This window comes from Panthera pardus, unplaced genomic scaffold, assembly GCF_024362965.1.
Source record: "Panthera pardus isolate Hobbes unplaced genomic scaffold, ASM2436296v1 HiC_scaffold_24, whole genome shotgun sequence".
Taxonomy (NCBI): domain Eukaryota; kingdom Metazoa; phylum Chordata; class Mammalia; order Carnivora; family Felidae; genus Panthera; species Panthera pardus.
Genome location: NW_026526810.1, coordinates 57,809,314 through 57,828,932, shown reverse-complemented (window position 1 = coordinate 57,828,932; position 19,619 = coordinate 57,809,314). Strand labels below are relative to the sequence as shown.

The 19,619-nt window shown below is 38.3% G+C and overlaps 1 long non-coding RNA gene across 1 annotated transcript in view; it reads right to left on the bottom strand.

The window, feature by feature from the left end:
* LOC109263187 (uncharacterized) overlaps window positions 1-19,619 on the bottom strand; it is a 342,726-nt gene that overhangs the window by 40,671 nt on the left and 282,436 nt on the right. The window contains exon 3 of the long non-coding RNA XR_002078100.2: window positions 15,953-16,074. This is a non-coding gene — a long non-coding RNA (uncharacterized LOC109263187). The remainder of the gene's footprint in view (window positions 1-15,952; window positions 16,075-19,619) is intronic.

Below are 19,619 nucleotides of genomic sequence, written 5' to 3'. Positions count from 1 at the left end.
AAAATGGTATATATGAATCATATAAAAATACTTATGTGTACTTTTTATATGTACAGAAATGAAACATTTTAATAGGAATTATCTCTGCATTGTAGACCATGGATTCTGTTTTTTTTTTTTTTTTAATCTTTTCTTGGCTTTCCATGTTTTTTAAAAAATAATCAGCATGTAATTCTTTATAATCAGAAATAGAATTCAACCAGTCTTAGAATATAAAGTTGTAAGCCTTTTGGCTTAGTTTTCTACATGCTCAATTTTGAGTCAGTTTAGAGACACTTGTTAAATATGGTTGTAATTTGTTTTCTTCTTAACCTAATATTCATGAACAAAATTAAGTTTTGTTCTTATGAATACATTTGATGGTAATTCTTTTTTTCACTTTCCAAGTTTTTATTTAAATTTCAGTTAGTTAACATACACACACTTGATGGTAATTCTAGAGCTAGATGTTGTTAGACTTATGGTCCATTCCAGATGTGAGTTCAGATACTAAGAACTGTGAATGTTTTGTTCTAGTCTTCTTTGGCAAATAGAGATTTTCCCATTTTTACCCAGAGAATGTATAAAATAAATACTCTTAACTACTCATATTAAATATAAATTATTTAATTTGGTATATAATATTTTGTGTATTTAGTATATAATACAATTTAGATACAAATATATATTTTTTATAATTTTTTTTAGTGTTTATTCATCTTAGAGAGACAGAGAGAGAGAGAGAGAGAGACATAGTGAGAGCAGAGGAGGGGCATAGAGAGAGGGAGACAGAATCTGAAGCAGGTTCCAGGCTCTGAGCTTTCAGCACAGAGCCTGACGTGGGGCTCCAACCACAAGTCATGAGATCCTGACCTTAGCCCAAGTCGGATGCTTAAACAACTGAGCCACCCAGACGCCCCAAGATACAACTATATTTTAATTTTCATTACTTTTTATGTGAACAATACGGAGAGTAATTTTCTATAATAGAGAAATGTAGAATTTCTCTTTTTGGTGTCAGTATTCAGTTACTAGGATTCTTGTCTCCACTATGAGACATATAATTTCTCAACAAACATGATGACTCAAAGGCTACTACAACTTAAATTTTCAAGTAAAGGAAGGTACAACCAGGTTCAGCTATGAGGCTTTAAAATATACCTGCAGCTTCCCAGTTTTGCCCAGAGGAACAATATCAAATTATCAGAGCCTGTCACCAATGCTGCCTAGAAGCCAATGCTTAAAACTACCTGTTGACAGATGGAGCTGGGCTGATAAAATCTATCACATAGATATTTCTGCATAATATATTTGAAGATAAAAGATGTTGCTATTTTTAGTAGGGAATGGGGTAATTTTTCATTTCAAACAATAAGAGCATTTCTTTAATAATGTAAATCAAGGAATACCTTAGCAAATACAAAATAGACTCCTGAAAGGACTAATTTATATTTAGAAAAAGTACCTATATTCTTTTCTACTTTTCACAGTTAACACTTAAAAAGAAACAAGCATTTTTCATGACCAATGACTGTAATGTTTTTGTATTAAACATTTTCATTGCTCTTTCTAAAATGCAAATTATTTATTGATTTTTTTAAGGTGCCTGAGTTAGACAGTACAGTATTTTAAAATATTAAAAGCATCAGTTAATCAAATCCTGCCTGTACAAGGAACTAACACTTATTAACTGATTTGACCTTAAGCTTATCAGCATTGCTGGCAATAATTAATCCATCTATAAAGGTAGCAATCCCCTACACCTATATAGATAATTCTGATGGATGCTAATCCAGATAGAGACACATTTCCCTAAGCGTAATCTTCAAGATCACCTGAGAGAGTCTGAATGCTTTCAGATCCCACATCAGACCTACTGAATTTGAATCGCTGGGAGTAAAGCTCTGGAAATCAATATATATCATGCACCTCAAGTAATATTTATACACATTAAATTGAGCAAAAGATAGTGGATCAATACTTGGATCAGCTTTTAAAGATAAATAAACTAATTTTTTGGGGCGCCTGGGTGGCGCAGTTGGTTAAGCGTCCGACTTCAGCCAGGTCACGATCTCGCGGTCCGTGAGTTCGAGCCCCGCGTCAGGCTCTGGGCTGATGGCTCGGAGCCTGGAGCCTGTTTCCGATTCTGTGTCTCCCTCTCTCTCTGCCCCTCCCCCGTTCATGCTCTGTCTCTCTCTGTCCCAAAAATAAATAAAAAAACGTTGAAAAAAAAAAATTTAAAGATAAATAAACTAATTTTTAAATGATGGTGAATTATTTTATATATATTTAGTAATTTAGTATATACTATATATAATATGTACATAAGAAACATATCTTTATAGTGAATCACCCATAGTAACTTCATATATAAGTGTATATATAATACATATACTTTTATTTTGACTATTTCTAAAATCTATAGACAAACTATTTTCTGTAATAATGATAATAATTACAACTATCTATTAATATGTTTTCACGTGCCTTAAGATACATGAACACAATATTCCCCCTTCCATGGGCAGATGCATCCTCAAAAGAAACTGGGCTGGAGACAAGATGCTCTTCATGGTTCTGAGACCACCTGCCAAGGAACTCCTGGACCACAGACTCAGCCTGGTCCCAAGGCATGTCAGCGGTGCTGAAAACATTTTTTTCTGGCATAATCTCTGCATCTGTGTCTCAAGCGTCATATCCATTAAAGTTACAAGATGTTAGAAATTAGAAGAAGGAAGGCCTAAAGAAACATTAAGGATACATTTCCTCTTCCATGGATATGAAAGATTTCCTGGGTATTCAGTCTCCCTACTCATTTTCCTATTCCCTCAAGATTATGCCAATTCAAGTAAACAAAAGTAAAGGGAAAGAAAACCTGCCTCAAACAAGGCAAAATTAAGAAAGAAAATCATTTTGAGTGTGGTAAGAAAGCAAACATTTTAGAAAATCCATAAATCTTTACATTTGCATTCTTGTGGCCTATCTTAATTTAAAAGCTCCAATATGGCAGGGGCAATTCTCATTGGTATGGTGTTCAATTCTAACCACCCAAAGGCAGGCATTTAATAAATTCTTTCAGACAAGAAAACCACAAAGGACTATTTCTTACTATGGCTTAACATCTCTTATAGCTCAAAATCACTATTTTTCTATAGGAACTTGGGAAATCGCACATCTCTACCTTCATAAAGTACATAATTGGTTTCTTCTTGCACCCCACTCTTCAATTTTCCTTTGGAAAATCTGATGCCCATATTTTCATGCAAGCATTATTTACTTTTTGATTGAAAACACAAAGTCATTTCTATTTATGAACACTTTCTTGTAATAAAACCTGGCATTTCTCATCACTACCATTTGCAGTCTACTTTTATAAAATTTAATGCATGTCAAAAATGTGCATGGTCTGGAAAATCAAGAGACAAAGAAGAAACCTTCAGTGTATCGGTAAATGTGATAGCATGGGCTTATCAAGGAAAGAATTCCCATGATCTAGACCTGGTCTGTCAAATACGGTAGCCATTAGCCACATGTAGCTATTGAGCACTTGAAACATCCAAATTCTGATGTGCCAGAAGTATAAAAAAACACATTGGATGTTGAAGATGTGCAAAAATATGTAAACTGTCACACTAACAATGTTTTATCTTGATTGCATGTTGAAATGATAATATTTTCACCTAATGGGTTAAATAAAATATGTGAAAGTCAATTTTACCTTTTCTTTTTTTACTTTCTTATAATGTGGCTACTAGAAAATTTAAAATTACATATGTGGCCCACAATATATTTCTATTGGACACACTGATTTAGATTAAGAAGTGCACTGCCATTGTTCATGTAGCAATTAGATTTGGCAATATTGGAACATATTTTCATATTGTTACAAGTAGTGGGTGGGTTTTGATAGAAACTCTTCTATCCACTGAGTTTAGATGGATTAACTGGCCTAATTAGATCTAAGCTGTTAAAAGGGCCCCAGAGGAGGGAGGGGGAAAGAAATATGGACTCAAACAAGCTTTCCAAGTCCTCAAGTCACACACTCCTGGTTGACTGGTTTGCTTAGCCAAGCTGAAACCGGTCTTATTGTCATGTTGGGTGCATTAATTGGAGAGCAGACTAATTTGCAAGAATGCGTTAGTGCCCTTTAAAAGGTGATTTAAAATTCAAAATGATGGAAATGGCATAAAAGCATGCTTGTCTGATCACTCCCCAGAATCCATCTTGAAATCCCTTCCATTTTTCTATTTCTATTGTTAGAATTCAAGTACACAGTAAAACATGTAAGATTCCCAAACATCACACTCTACACTCTGGCATAAATAATTATCTTTCTGCTAAAGACAGACGGGGAGTTCCTATCATCAGACACAGGGGGGTTATAAGTGAAAATACAGTCTGTAGGTTTAATCAGGGTTCCACATATAGGAATGAAACATAAATATCACAGCAGCGTCACCAGACATATTTGTGACTGAATGGAGGAAATTTTGCCTTTAATCCATGAGAAGATTACAAGGAATTTGAGGAAGCACCTCCACCTTTACTATAGCTGCTAAAAGACTAGTAATAACCCATATTTATACCCACTTTATAGTTATGAATAATTTTACATCCATTATCACATTTAATCCTCACAAACAAGAATGACATTATCGCCTCCATTTTGAAGACAAGGAAGCAAATGCTCGGAAAAATGTAATGAGCTATCCAGACTCTTGAAGTTGAACCTTTTGACCACCCTATTGCCAGCTCAATGTCCAAACCTGGGGCTTTTAAGCAAGCATGTTACTCTTGGTTACTATGAAGAGAAAAAGTGAGCATGACAAATGCCACTGGAAACACTGAATTCAAAAAATATGACCTTAATTTTGGAATTTGCAGAAGATAAATCTGAAGCCATGTCCACTTTGTTATGCATGCAAAGACTTTCCCATTACACAGTGTAACAAAAAATAATGTACTATTATTTGCTAAAGAAAGCCATGTCATTGTTAATTCAATAACTCCACATTTGTGGTCCAAAGCAGGTAATACCATGAGAGCAGAAGCTCCAAGTAGTTACCTTCTCAATTACTAATTTATCAGGAGTTCTCACACAAACTACACTCAACAGCACAATCTTAGAAAAGGCTCAATAATCCTGAATAAAAAGGAATTGTGTGAGCTAAAACAAGTAATTAACTATGGAATTTGTTTTGTTGAAGAGATGTAGGCTTCTTTTTTTTTTTATTTTTATTTTTTATTTTATTTTTTTTTCAACGTTTTTTATTTATTTTTGGGACAGAGAGAGACAGAGCATGAACGGGGGAGGGGCAGAGAGAGAGGGAGACACAGAATCGGAAACAGGCTCCAGGCTCCGAGCCATCAGCCCAGAGCCTGACGCGGGGCTCGAACTCACGGACTGCGAGATCGTGACCTGGCTGAAGTCGGACGCTTAACCGACTGCGCCACCCAGGCGCCCCAAGATGTAGGTTTCTTATAGACATACTGAGTTCCATGAAGACACAGGAAAGAAAAAACCTTTAGCCATAAGTGGGAGTTTTGTAAAAATGAAAGTTGGCCACAAGTTTCAATTTATCAATGCTAATTAATACCCATCTGGGAAACTATTCTTACCATAGCTGTAAGAAATCAAATTAAGTGGGCTCAGTTGGTTGAGCTTCCTTCCGAGCTTTGGCTCAGGTCATGATCTCACAGTGTGTGAGTTCGAGCCCTGCGTTGGGCTCTGTGCTGACAGCTCAGGGCCCAGAGCCTGCTTCAGATTCTGTGTCCCCCTCTCTCTCTGCTCCTCCCCTCAACTCATTCTGACTCTTTCTCAAAATAAATAAAAAACATTAACAATTTTTTAAAAAATCAAATTAAGTACCACCTCATATATACTATGTTTAATAAAAACAAAAACTTGAAAATCAACCACAGCCAAGTTATAAATAACTCAAATAAGTTCACACACTCAAAATATGTGCTGGCCTCAACATGCTGGATTCAAGTCCAACAAGAATGGCTGTGTCTTTAGTCACCCAAGTAGTAATACATTCTGTAAAAGGTGGATATTCAGTTAAGGCTTACTGGATGAGTGACTGGAAAGTACCCTGGCATAACTCTATACTTTCATTTGTTTTTCCAGATGACATCAATGGTTGCTGGGCTCCAACCACACATCTGTGGGGAGTCTCCAGTGTGACAAGATACCGGCACTCAGAAAGTGGTACAGGGTAGGGTTTTCTTCTATGCCAAACTGGGTTGTTGTATCAAATATAAAACTCAGTTTGGGCTTCACCAGTACCTTTGGTCTAGACAGATTAGGAATATTAATCTCCCACAGTAGAAAACCATCAATGTCAGTGAGGAAATGAGCCCTCAAAGTCCCAAGAAATAACATTGGTCTTTGGTCTTAATAACGGTTCATTCTTCTAGCCTTATATTTAGCCAACACGCTTTTTTGCCAGTTTGTTGGACGTATTACCATAACGCAGTGGCCTTGGACTTGTAAATACCTGGCAGTATAACTCAGAAGTGGAGAAAAACAGCTGGTTTGATTTCATATATATTTAATATTTTTACTAAGTATTGTGTATATACCAAAAATATTTATAAAATATATTTAACAATTTATGAAACTCACATTTGGAAATGCTAGATGATGAAGACAAAGTAAAAATGTTCTCCTTCTTTTGGAGCCATAAGGTAAAAGGATTGAACAGAATGAAAGGACAATACCTGGAAAATTCTGGGTCAAGTGCTGGCTAAGTTTCACCGAACATAGGAAAAAGAGCAAACTGAATCAGAAAGTGGCCTTAATTTTATGAAGAGTGAGGTTTAGGACAAACGGTTTAGAAAGCTGACTGCCATCATCTTTTCTTACTTGTTTCATTCAACATGTGGATTTTAGGGTTGGTAGCTTCATGGGGTTGTGCACTGCACTTGGTGCCCAGAGGTCTGTTCCTTCCCAATCCTTTCCCCTCTATTTCCAGCAGGAAAAGGGCTTATAGTGTGTAGGGAGAGTGGTATAGAGTCACCTAGTAAGTAAGTGACTTGTGTATTCTTTTCTACAGAATCCCATCTATTAATAATTTCCTACATCAAAGGATTTCAGACTAACAGTGTGTTTCTTCAAGTTTCATTTATGGACAAGTTTTCACTTTTAGAAAAATAAACCTTTTTTTAAGCAAAATTGGTGGCTTCATGCCTCTATTTATCATGCATATTAAATGCACTCAATGCTTACTAGCCTTTAGGCACATTAACACATATCCTAGAAAGAAAGACAGACTCTGCCATCATAGTTCACACATTGGAAGTCAATACAAAAACAAATTATAGTCATAGACCTCTCCTAGCAATTTTCCTTATTTCTTTCTGTCCATGGTTATGTAAATTTCTATACTATTAACTTCATAATATTACCAGCAAATTGTGATTCCCTGAGAAGTGCCCTATTGTTCCTTCAGGTAGAGACAAAGAGACAAAGTCCCTCTCTGGAATGTAAATACAGAAGCAAAGGCAGTAGTGGCTCCAGGACCCAGGACACAAAGAGCCTAGCCCTGCATGGTATATACTAGATGTAAAAACACGTACAAGTTTAGTCAGTTTTGCTATTGAGGGCCAACTTTGGGCAAAATGTACTTCCTCAGAGAAGACTCTGACTCTATAATAAATTCTTGAGGCAAGGATACCATCAATTAAAAAATGCTCTACCAAATTAAAAACAGATAAAAGACAAATTTCTTAAATATTAAAAACTATAAATCCAAGTTTTGGAGTTGGATGTCTAGTCCTTCATGTTATATTCTGTAAGAAGTCAATAATTTTAGGGGTGCCTGGGTGGCTCAGTCGGTTGAGCGTCCGACTTCAGCTCAGGTCATGATCTCACGGTCCGTGAGTTTGAGCCCCGCGTTGGGCTCTGTGCTGATGGCCCAGAGCCTGTTTCAGATTCTGTGTCTCCCCCTCTCTCTGCCCCTCCCCCGTTCATGCTCTGTCTCTGTCTGTCTCAAATATAAATAAACATTAAAAAAAATTTAAAAAAAGTCAATAATTTTATATATCGTTACCTTTTAGTATTTCTGAGTATTTCTATTTAGTATTTAGTATTTCTTAGTATTGTCTTTACTAAGATACCCATTAAAGATGATCTACATAAATCCATATAAGTTTCATGTTACCTCCAACTTTAGACAGGGCAAAAGAATTTCATCTCTTAATAATACTTCAACAATGCTACCTGATTTAAAACAACAAAGAAAATAACATTCAGTCATCAACCAGAGGTTTTGTGTGTGTGCGTGCTGTGTGTGTGTGTGTGTGTGTGTGTGTGTGTGTGTGTGAGTGTGAGTGTTGGGTACTGAAGAAGGAGAAACTTTTACATAACAGTTAAAAACACGTAGAGAGGGGTGCCTGGGTGGCTCAGTCAGTTAAGCAGCCAACTGCAGCTCAGGTCATGATGTCATGGTTTGTGAGTTCGAGTCCCACATTGGGCTCTCTGCTCTCAGTACAGAGCAGCTTCAGATCCTCTATCTCCCTCCCTGCTCCTTCCCCACTTGAGCTCTCTTTCTCTCTCTCTCCATAAAAAATAAACATTAAACACACACACACACACACACACACACACACACACACACACACACAAGAGAAAAAAAAATGCCAGAAACTAGATTACTAGACAGTGGCAGATGCCTGGTTATTCTTTCTCATATTCTTCTTCTTTTGTGACTGGGTACACCCCCACAGGCTCATCCCAGGTTCCCTCATTGCAATCAGTCCTGTTCTTAGGGGAGTCAAATCTCTAGTTCCATTCTCAAGGAATTCAATTCAAGTTCTCAAGCCAGCTTACTGATTGATGTTCCTCAGATCTTATCTCACAGTTTTATTAATTGGATTTTTGCCTTCTTATTAACATCCCTTTTGTCTCTGTTCCCATTTTATCTCTCCAAGTCCCAGTCTTTAATAATATATACAGAGCAATTCAGTTGTCCAAACTTGGGATCCTGTTTTTCCCTGGTCTATCTTCCCAGGGACTAGAGATCTTCCACCCAAGCCTCCTGACTGTGGCCCTCTTTTGCCATATTCCTAATCCAGGGTTTATTCAAACATTACTGCTCCTGAGAATTCTTCCTGGACTCCTCTGGGCAAAATTATGTATTCCCATTGAAATCTGTATTTCCTACCCTTCATTCCAGCTGAACACCTGCTCCAAGGGTTGGTTCCTCTTCTACCTCTCAGACTCAAGACACCAGCTAACCAGCAAGCCCTTCTAGGGAGCTCCTGCCTTAATATTCTATAGGTTGTAGCTATGATCTGCCTCCAGGAATCTGAAGGTCAGCGCAAGTTTGTTTTCTGTGTGATTAGGGGATATTGTGAGTGTAATGTTAATAGGTTTATTTCCTCACAGCACTATTAGGAAGCCAATGCTTAAGTGGGTGACCTCTGAACTATCTGGATTCAATTACTAACTCCAAACCTTACCAGTTCAGATAAAGTCACGTTATCATTAGGAGTTTCATTTTCTTCATCTGAAAATTGATAATTATTGTACTGATTTCATGTGATTTCTAAAAAGCTTGAATGGAATAAAGCATGCAAACTGTTTAGCAGAGAGTCTGACACAGAAGAATCAATACAGTTTATTGTCATTACTATTGTTTTTATTCTGATTAGTTTGGGTCTCCATAATGGAGAAACTATGTCTTTCTTTATTTGGATCCCTAAGCTGTATTTAACTTTGTGGCATCCCCAAATCTCAACACTCAGAGTCCCCAGTCTTAAATTAGCATAGCATCTTGATTTTTCTGAAAGTGTTTTCCTCCATTTCTGAGAATCCCATAAGTGTCACATGTTTAACATGACTGTCCCCATCCAGTTGCAGCTCCTGAGAAAAGACTAGCATCCCGTTAGAGACCCTGGCAAGGAAGGGGATGGCTGTAGGTGTGTATGGGCAGAGGGCAGATATTCCAGATACAATTTAAAGCCCCTGCCTGAGGCTGTGAAGTCCTCTGAGAGTTCACAGTTACTGTCCTGCCCTAAGGCTGTTGTTTTCTATTTGCTGACCTCCTTGGGGAAACCTCATTCCTCTGGACTGGCAAATCTCTCCTGAGCCTCTGCTTCTTTTAAGACCAGCTCTTTCAGAGGAGGATTCCGAACAGCCTGTTCTTTTTCTTCTTCTCCTTCTCCTCCTTCTACTCTTCCTCCTCCTCCTCCTCCTCCCTTCTTTCTTCTCCTTCTTTTTTTATGGGTGTTCAGTTTTGCTTTATCCCTCTGAATATATTTATTATTCTTATTTTCATACTTTTTCCTCTTTGTTCCATTAATTCTTTTTGTTCTAATCTAAGCATGTGTATTTATTGATCCTACTGTTTTGTATTTGAGCTCTTGGTTTTTCTCAGTACTTGGCGATTCTTGATCATGTGTGTCCATCCTTGAGACTGTGACTTCCTGTCAAACAATGTCTATAGGAGTCTAAGACCTGCTAAGGGGAGGGATAGGAGAGTCTGGCGAGAAGCTATTCTGGCCAGTTCTCACTGAGCTTTGACAAGGAGTGGGACATACTTCCTGGTGACGTACCTGTGTGGTTAGTCTTCTGGGGACAGATGATTTCCATTTCTCCCAGCCATTGCCAGCACCCTGGGTGTGGCCATGTCTCTCCTACCCAAGCTCACACATCCCTGACACTATGTGGAGCAAAAAATCCCTGTCATAGCTGCATGGTCCAGATGGTGACACTGTCAGTTCACCTGGCTGTTCTTGCTGAGGTAACCCAACCAGCTTTCCCATTTTTTTTTCTCCTAGGCCACCTCCATTTCTAGTGTTCAACAAATCCTATCTACTTGCCATCCTCTGGGATTTCTCAGAGTTTTTTTTTTTTTTATTTGTGTATTCCCTTTTCTTTTTGAACACATTACTTTACAGTTACCTTAATTTTACAATTACTTTAATTGTTTACCAATATCTGCCATTTTTTAGAGATTTTTTGCAGAAGAGGACAACTTAGCTCATGCTCAGCTCACTATATTGATGAGAAGGGTATCTGTTAGACATGCAAGTAGAGATGTTTGTAGGCACAGTGATACGGACCTGAGGATGGGGGCAGAGAGCTCTGGCCTGGAGGTTTCTCTGTTTAGATGAGGGAGCGTGGGGTGCCTGGGTGGCTCAGTCAGTTGAGCAGCATTTGACTTTGGCTCAGGTCATGATCTCACAGTTCGTTAGTTTGAGCCCTGCATCAGACTCTCTGCTGTCAGCTCAGAGCCTGCTTCAGGTCCTGTCTCCCTCTCTCTCTGGCCCTCCCCAACTCATACGCACTCTCTCTCTCAAAAATAAAAATAAACATTAAGAAAAATTGATGAAGGAGCCAGCAGCACACAGAGAGTATCAAAGCTGTGAGGCTAGATGAAGCACTGAAGAAGAGTGTAGCTAGAAAAAAGTGGGCCTAGAAGTGAGAGAGTACAAGAGTTAAAAACTAGGATATATATTGATACCTATTGACCAATGTCTCCATTTCCTTCAATGATATCAAGCAAAGCAGTAATGTAAACAGGAGAGTTCTTGAGTTAGGGATAACTAGGAAATGAGAATATCTTACTAAATAATTTTCCTAACTCTATCTATTAGAGGATTTTACCCTGCCTTTTGGCTGTAGAGGACCAAGTATCTGGAATTCTGCTGGCTACTTGGTACAGAGACAAGAACGTACGCTGAAGGCACGAAGCGTTCGTTTTCCTCAGAACCAACAAGCAGTGAATCCTAACCTGCTGGTGATATTTCTCTGATTCTTTTACTCCGTTAACCAGTAGTATTTCCTATGCTAAACATCTCAGAAAGAAACCACCTGAGAAAGAAAAATGGACATTTGCCCACACCACATTTGGGGAAAGGGTGTCGTGCTCTCCCATGATTTTAAATCCTGAAGTTATTCCTGCTCCAGGCAACCTGAACTTCCCTTTCCCACAAGCTTCAAACATGCTCCGTCTGTCTCACTTTTATACGGTTTACCTATTCAAGAAAACTGCTTACCATGGCAACCCTTGTCTGCATGACAGGCAGTTATAATTTGCTTGGAAAAACTGCAACAAAGTGTCATTTTTTTACACTCCCTTATACCAAAATATTTTCTTTCTCAGTGATTTCCAGTGACTTTGTTGTGGTCACATGGCCCTTGCCAAAAAATCATTTATAGGTGAAAAACATTTTTAAAGAAACTCATACACTTGCTCATTAGTGATGGGTGGTATTGGGATTGTTATAGGCCCTCAAACGAGGAAAATAATTTACTTTCTGATGATCTTTGGTGCTACAGATGCAATATTCAATTAACACTTACCGGAACCAAGAAGTTCTATACTTTATAAAAATAGGGTTTGGGTGAAAGTGCTGTGAGTTATGAGGAGAACAGAGAACAAAAACTAAATGCAACCCAGCTTGAGCCCTTCTCTGTCCCCCTGGGTCTATGTTCCATTCAGAAAAATTCAAAGGTAGTTCCAAACTCCTGCTATAGCATCGTGTGGCTGGTGCTAACAGCAGTCAAGAGATTTTGTGTGATCACGAACAATTATTCGCATGAATACGTTCGCAGATTCACTGAATTGCCTGCCAAAAGGCAGGGAATGTCGGACCATACTGCCATATTTTAAATTCAAATATTGGTATCTCTGTGATATTTATTTGTGGCACAAACATGCTTTTGGATCAATATGCTCCTTGTCGCTGGGTTTGTAATGCAGGCACCCCAAAAGCAGTAACACCTGCAACTTCGCAAAACAATTGTTCACTATTCTTCAAATCAGATTATTAATCTACACTCGGCATCCAGTGAGTGCTAAATGTATTATGCAAATGAGCTTGGTGCTCCAGGCCCAGAGCATGAATGGAATTAGTTTTTAGGCTCGAGACGAATCTGACCATGAGTAAATGATGGGAGAATATATGACCCAGAGGATTAATCATCTCACAGTTTATGATAGATGCTTCTTTCAGATGTTTATCTCCAGCTTCATCCCTCTGTATAAAAGACTGGTGAAAAAAATCTCTTAAAGAGATGTGGGAAAAGCAAGCTTTTTGATACTTTTCATTTTACATTTTGGAAACATTTGAGATTTTCTTTGTTGTCATGTGTTTTTTGTTTTTGTTTTTGTTTTTTAAGCTCAAGCCATCATTTTAGTAACCCTGAAAGGGTGATGTAAATTTAGATGACTAATTCTTAGTATGTGAGGCACAGTATAATAATTTTGTCACTTGTACATTTTGTCGGAACTTTAAAATGGTGCAGATGCAAATGTTGGGGGGGCCCGCTTCTAAACCTATATTTTTTAGGCAAAAATATCTGTAAGCTTACTTGATGAAGTTTTGCATCATCCTGTGTCCCAGAGCAAAAAATGATTGAGTATGGATTTGAGAACCAGGAAGGTCACATAATTCTGCCACATGTAAGGGGAAACATTTTTGAAAAGACCAAAAGAGTAGCCGGGGTCTAAATGCTTTGAAATCCAAACATATCAGGAATAATGTTTTCTGCTTATAAACATTACTGCTTATAACTTAGGTCCAATGCAGAACCCATGAGCAAAAATGAATTTCAGTGGATTAAAAAAAAACAACGGTAAATAGGGGCACCTGAGTGGCTCAACAGGTTGAGCATAGGACTCTTTATTTTGACTCAGGTCATGATTCCAGGATCATGGGATTGTGAGCCCTGTGCTGGGCTCTGCACTGAGCATGCAGCCTACTTAGGATTCTCTCTCTCTCTCTCTCTCTCTCTCTCTCTCTCTCTCTCTCTTTCCCCCTCTCTCTCTCTCCTTCCCTCCCTCCCTCCCTCTGTTCCTATCCCCCACTGCTTATGCTCTTTCTCTCTCTAAAATCAGTAAAATAAAATAAAATAAAGTAACAAAAATGGTAAATAGTACTACATAAGTCAGTGAATACTGTAGATAAAGAAGTAGGGTAAAAGTCCAGGCTGGGGTGTTCTTATTTAAGAAGGATTGTAAAAAACATGGGGGCCTAGGTGGCTCAGTCAGTTAAGCGTCCAACTTTGCTCCTCAGGTCATGATCTCGTGGTCCCTGAGTTCGAGCCCCACATTGGACTCTGTGCTGACAGCTCAGAGCCTGAAGCCTTCTTCAGATTCTGCATCTCCCTCTCACTTCCCTCCTGTGTTCACACCCTGCCTCTCTCTCCAAAAAAAAAAAAAAAAAGAATAAACATTTAAAAATTTTTTAAAAGAAGGACTGTGAAAACCCAAACAGAATAAAACTAGAGGCACAGCTGGACAAAGCCAAAAAGAAAAAGCCCTGGTAAGAACACAGGGCTGACTCAGGATGAACTGAATCAATAACAGACCATATGTCTGAAGAACTGCTATGGCAGTTAAAACCTGTTTGAGGCAGGACAAGACCCAAGAAGGTAGTTACAACTAATGAAGGAAGCAAGCGAATTAATTAGGTTACAATGGATGAGACAGAGGAATTACAGAACGGGATTTCATTTTGCAGGAAGAGCTGAGTCAGAATTGTTAATTTGGCTGTGTCTTCAGGTGCTGGGTGTAAAAAAAGTTGCCTCAAACTTGACTATTCTTGCATGGAGTGTGTTGAGAAGTGGAGTCAAAGCAAAACAGCAAATTGAATGTACATGGTATCTTTCTCTTAGGATTCTCAACTATGCTGCTGTACCAATGTTTAAATGGACTAGATAACTATGTTGAACATTGCTGACAGGTAGAACATAAAAAGGATGGGAGGTGCCCTAGTGCCCTCGGCATACTGCTCCAAAGTAGCTTTTTGAGGGACAGGCACCAAGCTGAATTAGAATGAGAGGAGAACAAATATGAAGAGGTGAAGAATTCAAGAAGAACAGTTTGCTGTGAAGGGAAGCAGAAAAATGGTGTGAGAGATGGGACGTGAGAGATGGGGGCGTGAGATAAGGGGTTCCATGGAGGTTGGTCTGCATGGTTTCAGGGATGAGAAATGGAGAGCAGAATGAAAGCATTTCAGAGAGAGAGAGAGAGAGAGAGAGAGAGAGAGAGAGAGAGAGAGAACCCTAATTCGGCTGAGAGGAGCTAGACTAAGCTGGTGAATGATAATGACTCCAATACACTTGTAGAAGAACTTTTCCTGAAAGGAACAGAAACTCTTACTTAGTTGTATTAGGGGAAAAAATGATTTGTAAATGTTTGCAGATTTGGTGGTAGGTAGAGTAAGTGCTACTCTGTTTCTATTTTTTAATTTAATTTTAATTTAATTTTTATTTTAGACAGAGTGCTAGTAGGAGAGAGGGGAGTGAGAGAGAGAGAGAGAGAGAGAGAGAGAGAGAGAGAGAGAGAGAATATCTTAAGCAGGCTCCACACTCAGCACAGAGCCCAACACAGGGCTCAATCCCATGACCCTGGGATCATGACCTGAGGCAAAATCAAGAGTGGGACATTTAACCAACTGAGCCACTCAGGCACCCCTGTTTCTACTTTTTAAAATTTCTTTTGCTTTTTCTTTTTTTAAAGATGTATTTATTTTTGAGAGAGAGAGAGAGTGCAAGTGGGGAAAAAGTGGGGATGGCGGGACAGAAGATCTAAAGCCAGCTCTGTGCTGATAGCAGCAAGCCCGATGTGGGGCTCGAACTCAGGAACTGTGAGACCATGACCTGAGCTGAAGTCAGACGCTCAACCGACTGAGCCACCCAGGTGCCCCGTGGCCTTATTATTATTGTTTTTTTTAAGCAAGAATGAAGCTGATTGTGAGAGAAACGCTGATACAGAACATTTGAAGAGAGTTGAGAAACTATGAAATTGCCATCATGGAAAGAAAGGGATGAAGCTCGTGACACAAAAGTTGTAACATTCTTGGACCATATGGAGAGCCTATCGGAAATTTGAGATAATGAAATCAATCTGCTGCATTGACTGATTTAAAGTGAAATCAATCTGCTGCATTGGGTCATTTTTCTTTAGGGACCTCCCTCAAAAGATGGGTTTGAATCTATTCAAGGCAGTGGAGTCACCTCTGCACATCTTGTAAGTGTAGGCTTTGTTTCCATCCTGGATCCAAATTCTGATTCCTCTACTTACATCTGTTAGTCCTCAGAAAGAGTCACTTCATTTGTCATTATCTCCGTTTCCTGATCTGTGAAATGGCAATCACAATAGTGTCTACCTTATTGGGTTGTTAGGGAGATTCAATTATTCAAAGATGCAAAAGGTTTAGGATAGTATCCGGTATCTCAAGTGCTCAATTAATGTTAGCTAACAATTCCCATTATATAAAGTATGTGATGTGCTCAGACTTTACAAGTTATGGTGGTTTTTTACCCATTCAAAACAAAATAAGTAAAATTTGAAAAATTATAAACCATAATCCTATGTGACATTCTTGAATTAAAAAATAGATGGTTCTGGGGTGCCTGGGTGGCTCAGTGAGTTGAGCATTCGACTTCAGCACAGGTCATGATCTCATGGTTCCTGACTTCAAGCCCCGCATTGGGCTCTGTGCTGACAGCTCAGAGCCTGGAGCCCACTGCAGATTCTGTGTCTCCTTCTTTCTCTGCCCCTCCCTGTTCATGCTCTGTCTCTCACTCTCTCAAAAATAAATAAAAAATAAGTAAAGAAAAATACATGATTCTAGGAGTTACTATTTTTAAGAAAGCCATTCAGAACTGTAAAATTCTCCAGTTTCTAAAAACTCAACTTTTCAAAGATTTCTAAAATCAATCACAATTTGCACAGATTAATGGTAAGTGATAAATTCAGTTTGGAAATGAGAACTCATTTATGGACAGGCCCCTCAAATTTTAGAGTCCAAAGATTTCAGTCCTGTAATTTTATTCATTTGTACTTTCTGCAAAGATTTTTCTGGGGCCAATAATGTCACTTAGGTACGCAATGTTCTGAAGCCACTCAAGGTAAAACAACAAACTGGTATTATTGATTATTTGTGTAACTTTTCTTTTTAAAAATTTTTTTTAACGTTTATTACTGAGAGACAGAGAGACACAGAGTGTGAGCAGGGGAGGGGTAGAGAGAGGGGGAGACACAGAATCTGAAGCAGCCTCCAGGCTCTGTCAGCACAGAGCCTGACGCGGGGCTCGAACTCATGATCTGTGAGATCATGACCCGAGCCGAAGTCAGTCGTCTAACCAACTGAACCACCCAGGCACCCCTTGCATAACTTTTCAAAAATGCTTCCCTTTAAATTCAACAAGTAAATACTTGGTGTTTTCTCTGGTGCAGAGCACCATAAGGTCCACCAGGTAGGAAAGGCAGAATTTCTGGCTCTCCAGTGATTTGATTTCTTAAATTTGATTTACAACATTTCTAAGAAATAAAAGACAAGTATGCTTTACTCATTTCATAAACAAGGAGACAAAGGATTTTAAAGCAGAAATACATAGTTTGTGGCAGAGATTATGACTCAATTGCTCAAAATCAGATTCTATCAATCTATCTGCAGAGCTAATAAGAGGTCAACTGTGAAGATTACCTAGACTCCAGAACTTGGAAAAACAAACAAAAGCATTGCTAAGGTCATCTTATTTCTACTCCTAGTATTCCTCCTGCTACATATTACTACACCAAAACTGCTGCTACTACTATTTCAGAGTAACATTTTTTACCATGCACCTTGCAAGTCCTCCACTTAAGTCCAAGAGCCCCCAAAATATATGGAGGAATTAGAAGTTTAAGTGTTTTGATCCTAAAAAATAAAATATTTGTAAATGATACAAGGAAACCAAAAGTCATGTGGAAACCATATAATGTTGCATTAGATCATGTACAAAATACATATATAAAATCATGACCACTCTTATACAAAGAAATCTTTGAGTTTTTGTCCTGCCTTCTTTCCCTCTTTTACAATCATTTTCTCTTTTATTTCTGTTTGTAAAATGAGAAAATTTAGAGATCAACTGTCACCATGAAATATTGCTTGAGAATCTACTAACAAAACAGGGCTAAAGATCTGAGTTCTTCCCCAGTTTTATTGAGGTATAACTGATGTACCAAAAACTGCACATATTTTATGTATGCAATGTGATGGGTTTGGACATATACATACACTTGTGACTCCATCACCACAATCAGGGTAAACATATGCATCACCTAGAAAGGTTTCCTTGTCTCCTCAATCTTTTTTTTTCTTTTTGTAAGAACGATTAACAGGTCTACCCTCTCAATTTTACTTCATGGTACCATATTGTTAACTATAAGCACTGTGCTTTTAGAGATCTCCAGAACTTAATCTTGTATAACATTATACCACCTAAGCAACAACTCTGATTTCCCTCTCCCCACATCTCTTGTCAACTATCATTCTATTATTTGCTTCCCTAAGTTTGACTTTTATTTTATTTTATTTTATTTTATTTTATTTTATTTTATTTTATTTTATTGAGAGAGAGAGAGAGAACAAGCAGGCTTGTGGGGCAGAGGGAGAGAGAGATAGAAAATCTTAAGTAGGCTCAATCCCACCACCCTGGGATCATGACCTGAGCTGAAATCAAGAGTCAGATGCATTATAACCAACTGAGCAACACAGGTGCCCCAAGTTTGACTATTTTAGGTATCTCATATAAGTGAGATACCTACTTTCTTTCTGTGCACTGGCTTATTTCACTCAGTATAATGTCTTCCAGGTCTATTCATGCCATACAAATGGTAGGATTTCCTTTTTCTTTAAGGATGAATAACATTCCATTGCATGAATATAGCACATCTTTAAAATCTGTTCATCTGTTGATTGACATTTGGATTGTTTCCATATTCTTGGCTATTTTGAATAATACTGTAATGAACATGAGAGTGCAAATATCTGTTGAAGATCCTGATTTCAATTTGGGGGGAGATATATACCCTGAAGAGCGATTGCTGGATCAGTTGCTGATGTTCTATTTTTAGTTTTTTTGAGGAACCTTATACGATTTTCCACAGTAGCTACACCAGTTTACATTCACCAGTCTCATACATGGGTTCCAATTTTTGCATATCCTCACCACACTTATCTTTTGTTAGCCTTCCTTTATATAAAAGAAAACTTTAAGAACAGGACCTATTAGATGTGAAACACGGTTGTCTTCTGGATTTGTTTGGTTAAGATGGAAGAAGAAAGTTTATAAGTATTCAACAGCCAAAGGGCTGTTGTAAATTTGTTAGTTTAAAGCTAAAGTATGTAAGCTAGAACTCATAAAACTAGCTTAAGTGAGAACAGATACAGAGTTTAATAGATTTAACCACTGACAATGAAAGGTGAAACCAACATTTGCTTGGTTAGCTCAGAAATACCAACTTCACTGCAAATGGGTTTTGGGAGGAGAAAAAAAACACGATGTAGGACTCCAGTTAAGAAAAATAAAGGGAGCTCCTAGGTGGCTCAGTTGGTTGAGTGTGTGACACTTGATTGTGGCTCAGATCATAGTCTCATTGTTTATGGGTTTGAGTCCCGCAACAGGCTCTGCAATGACAGTGCTGAGCCTGCTTGGGTACTTCTCTTTCACCTTCTCTCTCTGCCCCTCCCCCTGTCATTCTCTCTCACTCTCTCTCTCTCTCTCTCTCTCTCTCAAAAATAAATAAACTTTAAAAAAAAATTTAAAAAAAGAAAGAAAGAAAAGTAAAGGGAGCCTGAGGGGCTCAGTCAGTTAAGCATCCAACTCTTGATCTCAGCTCAGGTCATGATCT